A 15,875-nucleotide genomic window follows, 5' to 3' on the forward strand; every position below is an offset into this window, starting at 1 on the left:
TAAACATGGACAATACACTGGACTGAGGTATCTGGGGGTACACATGGACAATACACTGGACTGAGGTATCTGGAGATACACATGGACAATACACTGGATTGAGGTATCTGGGGGTACACATGGACAATACACTGGATTGAGGTATCTGGGGGTACACATGGACAATACACTGGATTGAGGTATCTGGGGGTACACATGGACAACACACTGGACTGAGGTATGTGGAGATACACATGGACAATACACTGGACTGAGGTATCTGGGGGTACACATGGACAATACACTGGATTGAGGTATCTGGGGGTACACATGGACAATACACTGGACTGAGGTATCTGGAGATACACATGGACAATACACTGGACTGAGGTATCTGGGGGTACACATGGACAATACACTGGACTGAGGTATCTGGGGGTACACATGGACAATACACTGGACTGAGGTATCTGGGGGTAAACATGGACAATACACTGGACTGAGGTATCTGGGGGTACACATGGACAATACACTGGACTGAGGTATCTGGGGGTACACATGGACAATACACTGGACTGAGGTATCTGGGGGTACACATGGACAATACACTGGACTGAGGTATCTGGGGGTACACATGGACAATACACTGGACTGAGGTATCTGGGGGTACACATGGACAATACACTGGACTGAGGTATCTGGGGGTAAACATGGACAATACACTGGACTGAGGTATCTGGGGGTACACATGGACAATACACTGGACTGAGGTATCTGGAGATACACATGGACAATACACTGGATTGAGGTATCTGGGGGTACACATGGACAATACACTGGATTGAGGTATCTGGGGGTACACATGGACAATACACTGGACTGAGGTATGTGGAGGTACACATGGACAATACACTGGACTGAGGTATGTGGAGGTACACATGGACAATACACTGGACTGAGGTATGTGGGGGTAAACATGGACAATACACTGGACTGAGGTATCTGGGGGTACACATGGACAATACACTGGACTGAGGTATCTGGGGGTAAACATGGACAATACACTGGACTGAGGTATCTGGGGGTACACATGGACAATACACTGGACTGAGGTATCTGGGGGTACACATGGACAATACACTGGACTGAGGTATCTGGGGGTAAACATGGACAATACACTGGACTGAGGTATCTGGAGATACACATGGACAATACACTGGATTGAGGTATCTGGGGGTACACATGGACAATACACTGGATTGAGGTATCTGGGGGTACACATGGACAATACACTGGACTGAGGTATGTGGAGGTACACATGGACAATACACTGGACTGAGGTATGTGGGGGTACACATGGACAATACACTGGACTGAGGTATCTGGGGGTACACATGGACAATACACTGGACTGAGGTATCTGGGGGTACACATGGACAATACACTGGATTGAGGTATCTGGGGGTACACATGGACAATACACTGGATTGAGGTATCTGGGGGTAAACATGGACAATACACTGGATTGAGGTATCTGGGGGTACACATGGACAATACACTGGATTGAGGTATCTGGGGGTAAACATGGACAATACACTGGACTGAGGTATCTGGGGGTACACATGGACAATACACTGGATTGAGGTATCTGGGGGTACACATGGACAATACACTGGATTGAGGTATCTGGGGGTAAACATGGACAATACACTGGACTGAGGTATCTGGGGGTACACATGGACAATACACTGGACTGAGGTATCTGGGGGTAAACATGGACAATACACTGGACTGAGGTATCTGGAGATACACATGGACAATACACTGGATTGAGGTATCTGGGGGTACACATGGACAATACACTGGACTGAGGTATCTGGGGGTACACATGGACAATACACTGGATTGAGGTATCTGGGGGTACACATGGACAATACACTGGATTGAGGTATCTGGGGGTACACATGGACAATACACTGGACTGAGGTATGTGGAGGTACACATGGACAATACACTGGACTGAGGTATGTGGGGGTACACATGGACAATACACTGGACTCAGGTCCGTGTCCCCCCCCCCCAAGACACACAGACTCTGGATAGGTATTTGCCATATTAGCAATAGACTGAATCACACTGTTGGGACACAAACTGTTAGATGCTAATGTCATCAACTCCAGCCACCTGTCTGTTCAGCGGCGTAACTAGAACCCTCAGGGCCCCCGATGCAAGAAACCATGGAGGCCCCCCCCCCGACCTCCGGACCAAAGCTCTTTTCTCTGAGCCCGGTGGCGGAACACCAGGGCCCGGTTACAAGTGGGTGGCTGCATATAAAGGAACCGATTTCTCCATGTCTACTGAGACGAAACGCATCGGGAGTACTCCACCGCCGCCACTTTTGTTTTATACAAGAAAACACGTTTAAAATGTAAGTGTATTACCTTTTTAAATAAAACTTCCTTTGTCATATGGAATTACACTATATGGTCTTCTCTATCCTTTCCTATCTACCGGTTGAACCTTGACACTACCTATTCCTGTGCGGAGACGGCCCTTCCTCCAAAAGTTTTGGGACACATCTCCAGAGATCGTATTCCAGCTGTCAGCTGACACTTTAACCACTTCCCGACCGCCGCACGCCGATGTACGTCGACAGAATGGCACGGGCAGGCATAAGGGCTTACATGTACATCCTTGCCTGCCCGCCGGTCGGGCCCCCGCCCGGTGCCTGCGGCGGTCGGTATTCGTTCGGGAGCGATCCCGGACGAGGGGACGGCCATTCATTCATGGCCACCCCCTCGCGATTGCTCCCGACGAATGAAAATGTCCGGTGACATCACTTCCTCTCCTGTAATGTAAACACAGGAGAGGAAGTGATGTATTCTCTCCTCCGTGTCGGTATTTTTCGTTCCGGCACCGAGGAGAGAGGATCGGTGAGTTGCACCAACACACCACACATACAGTAGAACATGCCACCCCCCTTTACCCCCCGATCACCCCCCCAATTACCCCTGCCCCCCAGTCACAGTGACACCAATTGCTTTTTTTTTTATTTATTTTTATTTTTTTGCATTGGTGTCATTTGTGACTGTAATAACTGTTAGGGCAGTTAGGGTTAGCCCCCTTTAGTTCTAATGTGCCCCCCTAACCCCCCCAATAAAGGTTTAACCCCGTGATCATCCCCCGTCGCCAGTGTCACTAAGGCTGGGTTCACATTGCAGCGGTTTATGAGAACGAATGTGATTCGCACCGCACTGCAGTGCAAATCACATCCGATCTCTGTGCGATTCGAGTTCAGTCATACAGATAGTATACAGATAGTATACAGATAGTATGGCTGAATTCCCGCCGCACCCGCCGCAAATTTGCACGGGACCCTTTTTTTGGCCCGCAGCAGAATCGGATCGCATGGGTGTTCACACCATGCGATCCGAGTTTGCAGATCGCACTGCGATATGCGAACTGATCTGGGGGTGTCATTAAGATTTCACTGACACTCCCAGCAGTTCGCATAGGGCAGTGTGAACTGCCGCCGGGAGGCATGCGATGCGGGAACCCGCCGCGGATTCGTGGCGTTCCCGCATCGCTCCAGTGTGAACCCAGCCTAATAAGCGATCGTTTTTCTGATCGCTGTATTAGTGTCACAGGTGACGCTAGTTAGGCAGGTAGGTATTTAGGTTCGCCGCAGCTTTTTATAGCGCCAGGGACCCCCATATACTACCGCATAAAGCCCCCTGATTGCCCCCTAGTTAACCCTTTCACCTGTGATCACCATATAACTGTTACAGGTGACGCTGGTTGGTTAGTTATTTTTTTATAGTTTCAGGGCACCCGCCATTTATTACCTAATAAAGGTTTAACCCCCTGATCACCCGGCGGGTGTCATTTGTGACTGTAATAACTGTTAGGGCAGTTAGGGTTAGCCCCCTTTAGTTCTAAGGTACCCCCCTAACCCCCCCAATAAAGGTTTAACACCGTGATCACCCCCCGTCGCCAGTGTCACTAAGGCTGGGTTCACATTGCAGCGGTTTATGAGAACGGATGTGATTCGCACCGCACTGCAGTGCAAATCACATCCGATCTCTGTGCGATTCGAGTTCAGCCATACAGATAGTATGGCTGAATTCGTGTCGCACCCGCCGCACCCGCCGCAAACTCGCACGGGACCCTTTTTTTGGTCCGCAGCAGAATCGGATCGCATGGGTGTTCACACCATGCGATCCGAGTTTGCAGATCGCACTGCGATATGCGAACTGATCTGGGGGTGTCAGTAACATTTCACTGACACTCCCAGCAGTTCGCATAGGGCAGTGTGAACTGCCGCCGGGAGGCATGTGATGCGGGAACCCGTCGCGCATTCGTGGCGTTCCCGCATCGCTCCAGTGTGAACCCAGCCTAATAAGCGATCGTTTTTCTGATCGCTGTATTAGTGTCACAGGTGACGCTAGTTAGGCAGGTAGGTATTTAGGTTCGCCGCAGCTTTTTATAGCGCCAGGGACCCCCATATACTACCGCATAAAGCCCCCTGATTGCCCCCTAGTTAACCCTTTCACCAGTGATCACCATATAACTGTTACAGGTGACGCTGGTTGGTTAGTTATTTTTTTTATAGTTTCAGGGCACCCGCCATTTATTACCTAGTCTTACTAGTGTACCCCTAAATTTAGGGGTGTCTACTTTCCAAAATGGGGTCATTTGGGGGGGGGTTTGTGCCATCTTGGCATTTTATGGCCTTCAAAACTGTAACGCCCTTAGAAAGCCTGAAGGCGGTGCTTGGTTTTCGGGGCCCCGTACGCGGCTAGGCTCCCAAAAAGTCCCACATATGTGGTATCCCCGTACTCAGGAGAAGCAGCAGAATTTATTTTGGGGTGTCATTTCACATATGCCCATGGCATGCATGAGCAATATATCATTTAGTGACAACTTTGTTAAAAAAAAAAAAAAAAAAAAAAAAGTTTGTAATTTTCCCGCAACTTGTGGCAAAATATAAAATATTCCATGGACTCAACATGCCTCTCAGCAAATAGCTTGGGGTGTCTACTTTCTAAAATGGGGTCATTTGTGGGGGTTTTGTGCCATCTTGGCATTTTATGGCCTTCAAAACTGTAATAGGTAGTGAGAAGTGAACTCAAAAATTTACGCCCTTAGAAAGCCTGAAGGCGGTGCTTGGTTTTCGGGGCCCCGTACGCGGCTAGGCTCCCAAAAAGTCCCACATATGTGGTATCCCCGTACTCAGGAGAAGCAGCAGAATTTATTTTGGGGTGTCATTTCACATATGCCCATGGCATGCGTGAGCAATATATCATTTAGTGACAACTTTGTGAAAAAAAAAAAAAAAAAAAGTTTGTAATTTTCCCGCAACTTGTGGCAAAATATAAAATATTCCATGAACTCAACATGCCTCTCAGCAAATAGCTTGGGGTGTCTACTTTCTAAAATGGGGTCATTTGTGGGGGTTTTGTGCCATCTTGGCATTTTATGGCCTTCAAAACTGTAATAGGTAGTGAGGAGTGAAGTCAAAAATTTACGCCCTTAGAAAGCCTGAAGGCGGTGCTTGGTTTTCGGGGCCCCGTACGCGGCTAGGCTCCCAAAAAATCCCACACATGTGGTATCCCCGTACTCAGGAGAAGCAGCAGAATTTATTTTGGGGTGTCATTTCACATATGCCCATGGCATGCATGAGCAATATATCATTTAGTGACAACTTTGTGTAAAAAAAAAAAAAAATTTTTTTTTGCCATTATTCAATCGCTTGAGGCAAAAAAATAAAATATTCAATGGGCTCAACATGCCTCTTATCAATTTCCTTAGGGGGTCTACTTTCCAAAATGGGGTCATTTGGGGGGGTTTTGTACTGCCCTGCCATTTTAGCACCTCAAGAAATGAGATAGGCAGTCGTAAACTAAAAGCTGCGTAAATTCCAGAAAACGTACCTTAGTTTGTAGATGTGACAACTTTTGCGCAAACCAATAAATATACAGTTATTGACTTTTTTTTACCAAAGACATGTGGCTGAATACATTTTGGCCTAAATGTATGACTAAAATTGAGTTTATTGGATTTTTCTAATAACAAAAAGTAGAAAATATCATTTTTTTTCAAAATTTGCGGTCTTTTTACGTTTATATCGCAAAAAATAAAAATCGCAGATGCAATCAAATACCATCAAAAGAAAGCTCTATTTGTGGGAAGAAAAGGACGCAAATTTTGTTTGGGTACAACATTGCATGACCGCGCAATTACCAGTTAAAGCAGCGCAGTGCAAAAGTGTAAAAAGACCTCTGGTCATTTACCAGCAAAATGGTCCGGTCTGAAGGTGGTTAAGCTCTATTGACTCATAGAACGTAGGTTCTTTTGGGTCTGAGCTATCTGGTAAGCTCACATCTTCATAGGCGGTGGTGTTGTCACACTTGGGACTTTTGGCACAATTTCTAAATGGACTCTTTCACTTAAAGATCTTTGCATCAAAGGTCACCACTGTGCCCAAACTCTGCCTCTGTGCCCATCAAATGCCGCCAGTGTGCCCATCAAATGCCACCACTGTGCCCATCAAATGCTGCCACTGTGCCCATCAAATGCCGCCACTGTGCCCATCAAATGCCGCCACTGTGCCCATCAAATGTTGCCGGTGTGCCCATTAAATGCTGGTGGTGTGGCCATCAAATGCCACCACTGTGCCCATCAAATGCCACCACTGTGCCCATCAAATACTGCCACTGTGCCCATCACATGCTGCCGGTGTGCCCATTAAATGCTGGTGGTGTGCCATTAAATGCTGCCACTGTGAATCCCCACCGCCCGCTCGCTGTCTGCCCGACACTTACCCTGTCTTGGTGGGGCAGCGGGTGACGTCCACGAGCGGGGTCCTCCGTGTGTCTCCTGCCATCCTCATCTCCCGTCCTCTCCTCCTGACAGGCGTCCGATAGCTGCGCCTATCGTTTCAGCCAATCAGGTGACGGGTAACAGACCCGTCAGAGGCGGGTCACCTGATTGGCCGGAGAGACGGTTCAGTGTTAGGAATGTGAATATTAATTCACTTTTCTAACACACCTGGGTGGACTGTGAGCGTCATGCATGGCGCTCGCACTTCACCTATTTTAAAGCCTATTAGAGCCCATGGCTCCAATCAGGTGCTTCAAAAACACCCCCCGCTGCTGCTGGAATTCAGGCGCCCCAAAAGGTACCGGACACCTAAATATGGGGGTGGCAGCAGTGGTCATGGATAGATTCATGCTATGCTATGCACGAATCTATCCATTCGTCATAGAGGGGGTGGCTGGAGAGAGGGGGCAGCACCTGTGTGCCCTTTTGGACTCACCGCCACTGATAAACACATTCACATTCACATACATACATATGCAGCATACATGCACACTCACATGCATACATACACATACATACATGCACACCCACCCACCCACACACATACATGCACACTCACACACACACACACACACACATGCATGCACACCCCCACACACACATACATGCACACACACACACACACACATGCATGCACACACACATACATGCACACCCACACACATGCATGCACACACACATACATGCACACCCCTACACACACATAGATGCACACACACACACACACATGCATGCACACACACACACACACACACACACACACACACGGACACATACATGCACACATTCACACACACACACACACACATGCACACCCACACACGCATGCACACACATGCATGCACACACATACATGCACACACATACATGCACCCACACACATGCATGCACACACCCACACACACACACACACACTCACACACACACACACTCACACACACATGCATGCACACACCCACACACACACACACACACTCACACACACACACACTCACACACACATGCATGCACACACACATACATGCACACACACATGCGCACCCACACACCACATACATGCACATACACACATACATCACCCACACAAACACACATGTGCACACACACACATACCCACACACACACACATGTATGCACACATATAAACACAAATACAGGAGTAGTCTTATAAAAAAGGCAGACCTTTACCTTGGCTCTTCCTGCCGGGTACTGCACTGTAGGGGGAGACAAAGAGCACACACTGCTTTCACTAAAGGCTAATGTGAGGAGCTCCCCGCACAGTGCCGATTACAGTTCGGCTGATGATCGAGGAGCTCCTCTCAGCCTCCCCCCCTATGGAAGAGTACAGGGGGCCCTCAAGGGTTGTGTTGTGTAAATGAGTGTAGTCTGGCTTGTAGAATATTCCACACAATGTTGTTGTGCTAATTAACCCCGTGCTGGTGTTTATGGTAATGTGTATTGAATAGTCAGTCAGTGAGTTAGGAGACAAACCCTGGAAAGTCTCATCTCTCAGATAACTAGTCTGGGTCACTGATTAGATAATTAGCTCATGCTAATTAGGTTGGGTTTTAGTCATCTTGTGGTATATATTTGTGGGAGATCTCAAATAAAGATCATTCTTTATGTCCTCCAAGCCTGGTGTGGTCTGGTTCTTGGGGGTTCCTATAGCCGGATCCATTGGACTCGTGTTCCAGGACTTAGGAATCGGTACTGACGGAAACACTCCGAGTGTGGGGGATAGGATCCGTCACACCGTCCTCCTAGAACGATCGCGCGGTGACGTCACTATGTACATATATGTCGCAAAGTGGAATACTGGGGTTATGGATGAAGCTATCAGCCATAACCCGATCCCGGCCCCTATACCATGTGATCAGCTTTCAGCCAATGGTCCGCTGCCCCCCCCCCCCCCCCGAGATATCTCCACAGACAGCCAGATTGGGGATCTGTCAATGTAAACAGGCGGGTCTCTGTTCTGACCGGGGAGGGGAGAAAGAGATCGTCTCTTCCTAGTGATCTCAGCGATCGCTCTGTACTCAGTCAGTCCCCTCCCCCCACAGTAAGAAACCCCTCCCTAGGGAACACTTAACCCCATGATCGCCCCCCTAGTGTTAACCCCTCCCCTGCCAGTTTATACAGTAATCAGTAGCTATTTATAGCTCTGATCGCTGTATAAATGTCACTGGTCCCACTTTTGTGAGATACAGTATATATATATATATATATATATACTGTTATTTATTTATTTTAATAAAAGATAATATAATATCTAATATAAAGTAATATAATATTTTTTATATAATATAATAACATATCTAATATGATATAACATATCTAATGTAATGTAATATAATATTTTTTGATATAATATAATAACATATCTAATATCATGTAATATAATATTTTTTATATAATATAATAACATATCTAATATAACATAATAACATATCTAATGTAATGAAATATAAAATTGTTGCTATAATATAATATAATAACATATAGTTACATAGTTAATCAGGTTGGAAACATATCTAATATCATGTAATATAATATATTTTGATATAATATAATAACATCTCTAATATAATACAATAAAATATTTTTGATATAATATAATAACATATCTCATGTAATATAATATAATATAATAACATATGTAATATCATGTAATATAATATTTTTTTTGATATAATATAATATCATATCTAATGTAATGTAATAAAATATTTTTGATATAATATAATAACATATCTAATATAATACAATAAAATATTTTTGATATAATATAATAACATATCTCATGTAATATAATATAATAACATATCTAATATCATGTGATCCCTGAAAACTCTTCTCTTCAGAGAAGCTTACCCCACCCACACCTAACTGTATTTTCATTTTCTCCATCAGCTCATCCCCCACAGTTATTACCTTTTGTTTCAACTTGACCCTCCCTTCTAGATTGTAAGCTCTAACGAGCAGGGGGCCCTCTGATCCCTCCTGTATTGATTTGTATTGTAAGTGTACTGTCTGCCCTCATATTGTAAAGCACTGCGCAAACTGTTGGCGCTATATAAATCCTGAATAATAATAATAATAATAATGTAATATAATATTTTTGATATAATATAATAACATATCTAATATAATATAACATATCTAATGTAATGTAATATAACATTTTTGATATAATATAATATAATAACATATAGTTACATAGTTAATTGGGTTGAAAACACATCTAATATAAGATAACATATCTAATATCATGTAATATAATATTTTTGAGATATTATAATACGATATCATATAATATAATAACGTATCTAATATACTGTAATGTAATATAATATAATAACATATCTAATATAATATAGTAATATATCGAATATCATGTACTATAATATAATATATTGTTTAAAAAAGCTATAGAATATAATAAAAAGCAATGTAATCTAATATTTTTATTTAACAAAAAAAAATACAATTTTAACATTTATTTTTAAAAATATAATCACACCAACTTTGGATGATATTCTTTCTACTTTCAACAAATGATGGGTGAGAGCGGCAATTATCCATCTATTCTTCCACGGGGGGATGTGTATTTGTGTGCTTTTCATTCCTTCCCTGAAATCCAGTTCAGCAGGAGAAGGGAGACCACCTACTTTATTGTAATGGTAACACGTCATACAAGCCCCGTGACATTCTGTAGTGTGTTGTCATTCCAGTCCAGGAAACGTCCCAGCTATTGTACAATCCTCACCTTTCCCTGACTTGTCATCCTCCTCCTCCTCCTTATCCTCCTCCTCCTTATCCTCCTCCTCCTTATCCTCCTCCTCCTCCTCTGATCTCTTCCGTATAGCAATCACCTTCCACCTTCCTCCTCCAGGCATTGATCAATTACTCCAAGATTGATCCCCAACACTCAGTTCTTCTACTATGTAAGTCCTTTTATTCTTATTACTTATTGATCATTGTATCAGTCAGGACATTGATCCCATCACCATCCACATTCACTGAGAGTTTACTTTATTTTTATTATTATTACTTATTGATAATCAGTTAAGACGACAGGGATCACTATCCATTTTCACTGATCAGTTTATTTTATTCTTATTTAACCACTACAATACAGGGCACTTTCACCCCCTTCCTTCCCAGCCCAATTTTCAGCTTTCATCGCTCTCGCGCTTTTCAGTGACAATTGCGCGGTCGTGCTACACTGTACCCAAATGAAATTGTTATCATTTTGTTCGCACAAATAGAGCTTTATTTTGGTGTTATTTATTCACGACTCCATTTTTTATTTTTTGCAACATAAGCGCAAAAAAAAGCAGAAATTTGGAAAAAAAAAACAATATTTTCTTTTTTCTATTTTAAAAGAAATCCAATAAATTAAAATTTTGTCATAAATTTAAGCAAAAATGTATTCTGCTACATGTTTTTGGTAAAAAAAAATTCCGTTAAGTGTATAATAATTGGTTTGTGTGATCACGGACATATGTACGCAAATGATCATGTACATATGTGTGCAGGTGATCATTGGGACATGTGATTTTAGTGGGACATATGTGGGGGACATGTTTTTATTATTAGGGACATGTGTTTTTATTATTTGGGGACATGTGTGTTTTGGGGACATATGTGGTGACATGTGTGTTTGTACTGTGTGGTGTGTTGTGTGGTGACACTAGACTGATGATCAGTGAGTAAAAAGCTGTAAAAAACAGCTCATACTCACTGATCATCAGCCGGCTGCAGCGTTCTGCTCTCCTCTCCTCAGCGATGACTTCCGTGTGAGGAGAGGAGGAGCCGATTGCCTAGCAACCGGCTGTTTGTTTACATCACATGACGGCCGTGATTGGGCACGGCCGTCATGTGATCAGGAGGGCCAATCACAGAGCCCTCCTGCCGATCTGAGATGCGCCGTGTCCGGGTGACACGAGCACATCGGGATCGCGCCGCTGCGTGCGCGCGTGCGCGATCCCGCTCCTTCTAAAGGACGTTCCTGAACGTCCTATCAGAAGTAGACGGCTCCCACCCGGCCGTATATGTGCATTGGCCGGGTGGGAAGTGGTTAACCACTTCAGCCCCTGAGGATTTTACCCCCTTCCTGACCAGAGCACTTTTTGCGATTCGGCACTGCGTCGCTTTAAGTGACAATTGCGCGGTCGTGCGACGTGGCTCCCAAACAAAATTGACGTCCTTTTTTTCCCCACAAATAGAGCGTTCTTTTGGTGGTATTTGATCTCCTCTGCGGTTTTTATTTTTTGCGCTATAAACAAAAGAAGAGCAACAATTTTGAAAAAAAAAACACAATATTTTTTAGTTTTTGCTATAATAAATATTAAATATAAATATTTTTTTTAAAAAAAGAAATTTTTCCCTCAGTTTAGGCCGATACGTATTCCTCTACATATTTTTGGTAAAAAATAAAAACGCGATAAGCGTATTTTGATTGGTTTGCGCAAAAGTTTTAGCGTCTACAAAATAGGGGATTGATTTATGGCATTTTTTTTTTTTTTTTTTTTTACTAGTAATGGCGGCAATCTGTGATTTTTTTTTTTTCATGACTGCGACATTGTGACGGACACATCGGACACTTTTGACACATTTTTGGGACCAGTCACATTTACACAGCGATCGGCGCTATAAAATTGCACTGATTACTCTGTAAATGTGACTGGCAGGGAAAGGGTTAACACCAGGGGGGCGATCAAGGGGTTAATTATGTTTCCTAGGGAGTGGTTCTAACTGTGTGGGGGGGGGGATTCCCAAGGGGAGGAGACCGATCGGTGTTCCTCTGTACTGAGAACACACCATCGGTCTCCTCTCCCCTGACAGGACGTGGATCTGTGTGTTTATATACACAGATCCACGTTCCTGCTGTGATCCCCGGGCGGGTGCCCATAATGAACCCAGCAGAGGCTTACCCCTGGCACCACCTGTAATGAACCCACCAGAGGCTTACCCCAGGCACCACCTGTAATGAACCCACCAGAGGCTTACCCCAGGCACCACCTGTAATGAACCCAGCAGAGGCTTACCCCAGGTACCACCCGTAATGAACCCAGCAGAGGCTTACCCTGGGCACCACCCGTAATGAACCCAGCAGAGGCTTACCCTGGGCACCACCCGTAATGAACCCACCAGAGGCTTACCCCAGGCACCACCTGTAATGAACCCACCAGAGGCTTACCCCAGGCACCACCCGTAATGAACCCAGCAGAGGCTTACCCTGGGCACCACCCGTAATGAACCCACCAGAGGCTTACCCCAGGCACCACCTGTAATGAACCCACCAGAGGCTTACCCCAGGCACCACCCGTAATGAACCCAGCAGAGGCTTACCCCAGGCACCACCCGTAATGAACCCAGCAGAGGCTTACCCTGGGCACCACCCGTAATGAACCCAGTAGAGGCTTACCCCGGGCACCACCTGTAATGAACCCACCAGAGGCTTACCCCAGGCACCACCTGTAATGAACCCACCAGAGGCTTACCCCAGGCACCACCTGTAATGAACCCAGCAGAGGCTTACCCCAGGTACCACCCGTAATGAACCCAGCAGAGGCTTACCCTGGGCACCACCCGTAATGAACCCAGCAGAGGCTTACCCTGGGCACCACCCGTAATGAACCCACCAGAGGCTTACCCCAGGCACCACCTGTAATGAACCCACCAGAGGCTTACCCCAGGCACCACCCGTAATGAACCCAGCAGAGGCTTACCCCAGGCACCACCCGTAATGAACCCAGCAGAGGCTTACCCTGGGCACCACCCGTAATGAACCCAGTAGAGGCTTACCCCGGGCACCACCTGTAATGAACCCACCAGAGGCTTACCCTGGGCCCCACCCGTAATGAACCCAGCAGAGGCTTACCCTGGGCACCACCCGTAATGAACCCACCAGAGGCTTACCCCAGGCACCACCTATAATGAACCCACCAGAGGCTTACCCCAGGCACCACCTGTAATGAACCCACCAGAGGCTTACCCCAGGTACCACCCGTAATGAACCCAGCAGAGGCTTACCCTGGGCACCACCCGTAATGAACCCAGTAGAGGCTTACCCCGGGCACCACCCATAATGAACCCACCAGAGGCTTACCCCAGGCACCACCTGTAATAAACCCACCAGAGGCTTACCCCAGGCACCACCCATAATGAACCCAGCAGAGGCTTACCCTGGGCACCACCCGTAATGAACCCAGTAGAGGCTTACCCCAGGCACCACCCATAATGAACCCACCAGAGGCTTACCCCAGGCACCACCTGTAATGAACCCACCAGAGGCTTACCCCAGGCACCACCCGTAATGAACCCAGCAGAGGCTTACCCTGGGCACCACCCGTAATGAACCCAGCAGAGGCTTACCCTGGGCACCACCCGTAATGAACCCAGCAGAGGCTTACCCTGGGCACCACCCGTAATGAACCCAGCAGAGGCTTACTCCAGGCACCACCACCCATAATGAACCCACCAGAGGCTTACCCCAGGCACCACCTGTAATGAACCCAGCAGAGGCTTACCCCAGGCACCACCCGTAATGAACCCAGCAGAGGCTTACCCTGGGCACCACCCGTAATGAACCCAGTAGAGACTTACCCCTGGCACCACCTGTAATGAACCCACCAGAGGCTTACCCCAGGCACCACCTGTAATGAACCCACCAGAGGCTTACCCCAGGCACCACCTGTAATGAACCCAGCAGAGGCTTACCCCAGGTACCACCCGTAATGAACCCAGCAGAGGCTTACCCTGGGCACCACCCGTAATGAACCCAGCAGAGGCTTACCCTGGGCACCACCCGTAATGAACCCACCAGAGGCTTACCCCAGGCACCACCTGTAATGAACCCACCAGAGGCTTACCCCAGGCACCACCCGTAATGAACCCAGCAGAGGCTTACCCCAGGCACCACCCGTAATGAACCCAGCAGAGGCTTACCCTGGGCACCACCCGTAATGAACCCAGTAGAGGCTTACCCCGGGCACCACCTGTAATGAACCCACCAGAGGCTTACCCCAGGCACCACCTGTAATGAACCCACCAGAGGCTTACCCCAGGCACCACCTGTAATGAACCCAGCAGAGGCTTACCCCAGGTACCACCCGTAATGAACCCAGCAGAGGCTTACCCTGGGCACCACCCGTAATGAACCCAGCAGAGGCTTACCCTGGGCACCACCCGTAATGAACCCACCAGAGGCTTACCCCAGGCACCACCTGTAATGAACCCACCAGAGGCTTACCCCAGGCACCACCCGTAATGAACCCAGCAGAGGCTTACCCCAGGCACCACCCGTAATGAACCCAGCAGAGGCTTACCCTGGGCACCACCCGTAATGAACCCAGTAGAGGCTTACCCCGGGCACCACCTGTAATGAACCCACCAGAGGCTTACCCTGGGCCCCACCCGTAATGAACCCAGCAGAGGCTTACCCTGGGCACCACCCGTAATGAACCCACCAGAGGCTTACCCCAGGCACCACCTATAATGAACCCACCAGAGGCTTACCCCAGGCACCACCTGTAATGAACCCACCAGAGGCTTACCCCAGGTACCACCCGTAATGAACCCAGCAGAGGCTTACCCTGGGCACCACCCGTAATGAACCCAGTAGAGGCTTACCCCGGGCACCACCCATAATGAACCCACCAGAGGCTTACCCCAGGCACCACCTGTAATAAACCCACCAGAGGCTTACCCCAGGCACCACCCATAATGAACCCAGCAGAGGCTTACCCTGGGCACCACCCGTAATGAACCCAGTAGAGGCTTACCCCAGGCACCACCCATAATGAACCCACCAGAGGCTTACCCCAGGCACCACCTGTAATGAACCCACCAGAGGCTTACCCCAGGCACCACCCGTAATGAACCCAGCAGAGGCTTACCCTGGGCACCACCCGTAATGAACCCAGCAGAGGCTTACCCTGGGCACCACCCGTAATGAACCCAGCAGAGGCTTACCCTGGGCACCACCCGTAATGAACCCAGCAGAGGCT

At 47.0% G+C, this 15,875-nt stretch overlaps 1 protein-coding gene across 2 annotated transcripts in view; it reads left to right on the forward strand.

Annotated features, from left to right (window-relative positions):
* The window catches only part of LOC143962105 (phospholipid scramblase 1-like), a 53,205-nt gene that overhangs the window by 6,540 nt on the left and 30,790 nt on the right, over positions 1-15,875 (forward strand). Inside the window, exon 1 of one of the 2 annotated variants that reach the window (XM_077471431.1) lies at positions 10,650-10,805. The exons of the other annotated variant lie outside the window; for it this stretch is intronic. The gene's annotated coding sequence lies outside the window, so the exon portion shown is untranslated. Of the gene's footprint in view, positions 1-10,649; positions 10,806-15,875 lie in introns of those variants that run through there. 2 annotated transcript variants of the gene reach the window in all.

Source organism: Lithobates pipiens, unplaced genomic scaffold, assembly GCF_037356315.1.
Source record: "Lithobates pipiens isolate NorthernLeopardFrog02 unplaced genomic scaffold, aLitPip1_a1.2 Scaffold_8, whole genome shotgun sequence".
NCBI lineage: Eukaryota > Metazoa > Chordata > Amphibia > Anura > Ranidae > Lithobates > Lithobates pipiens.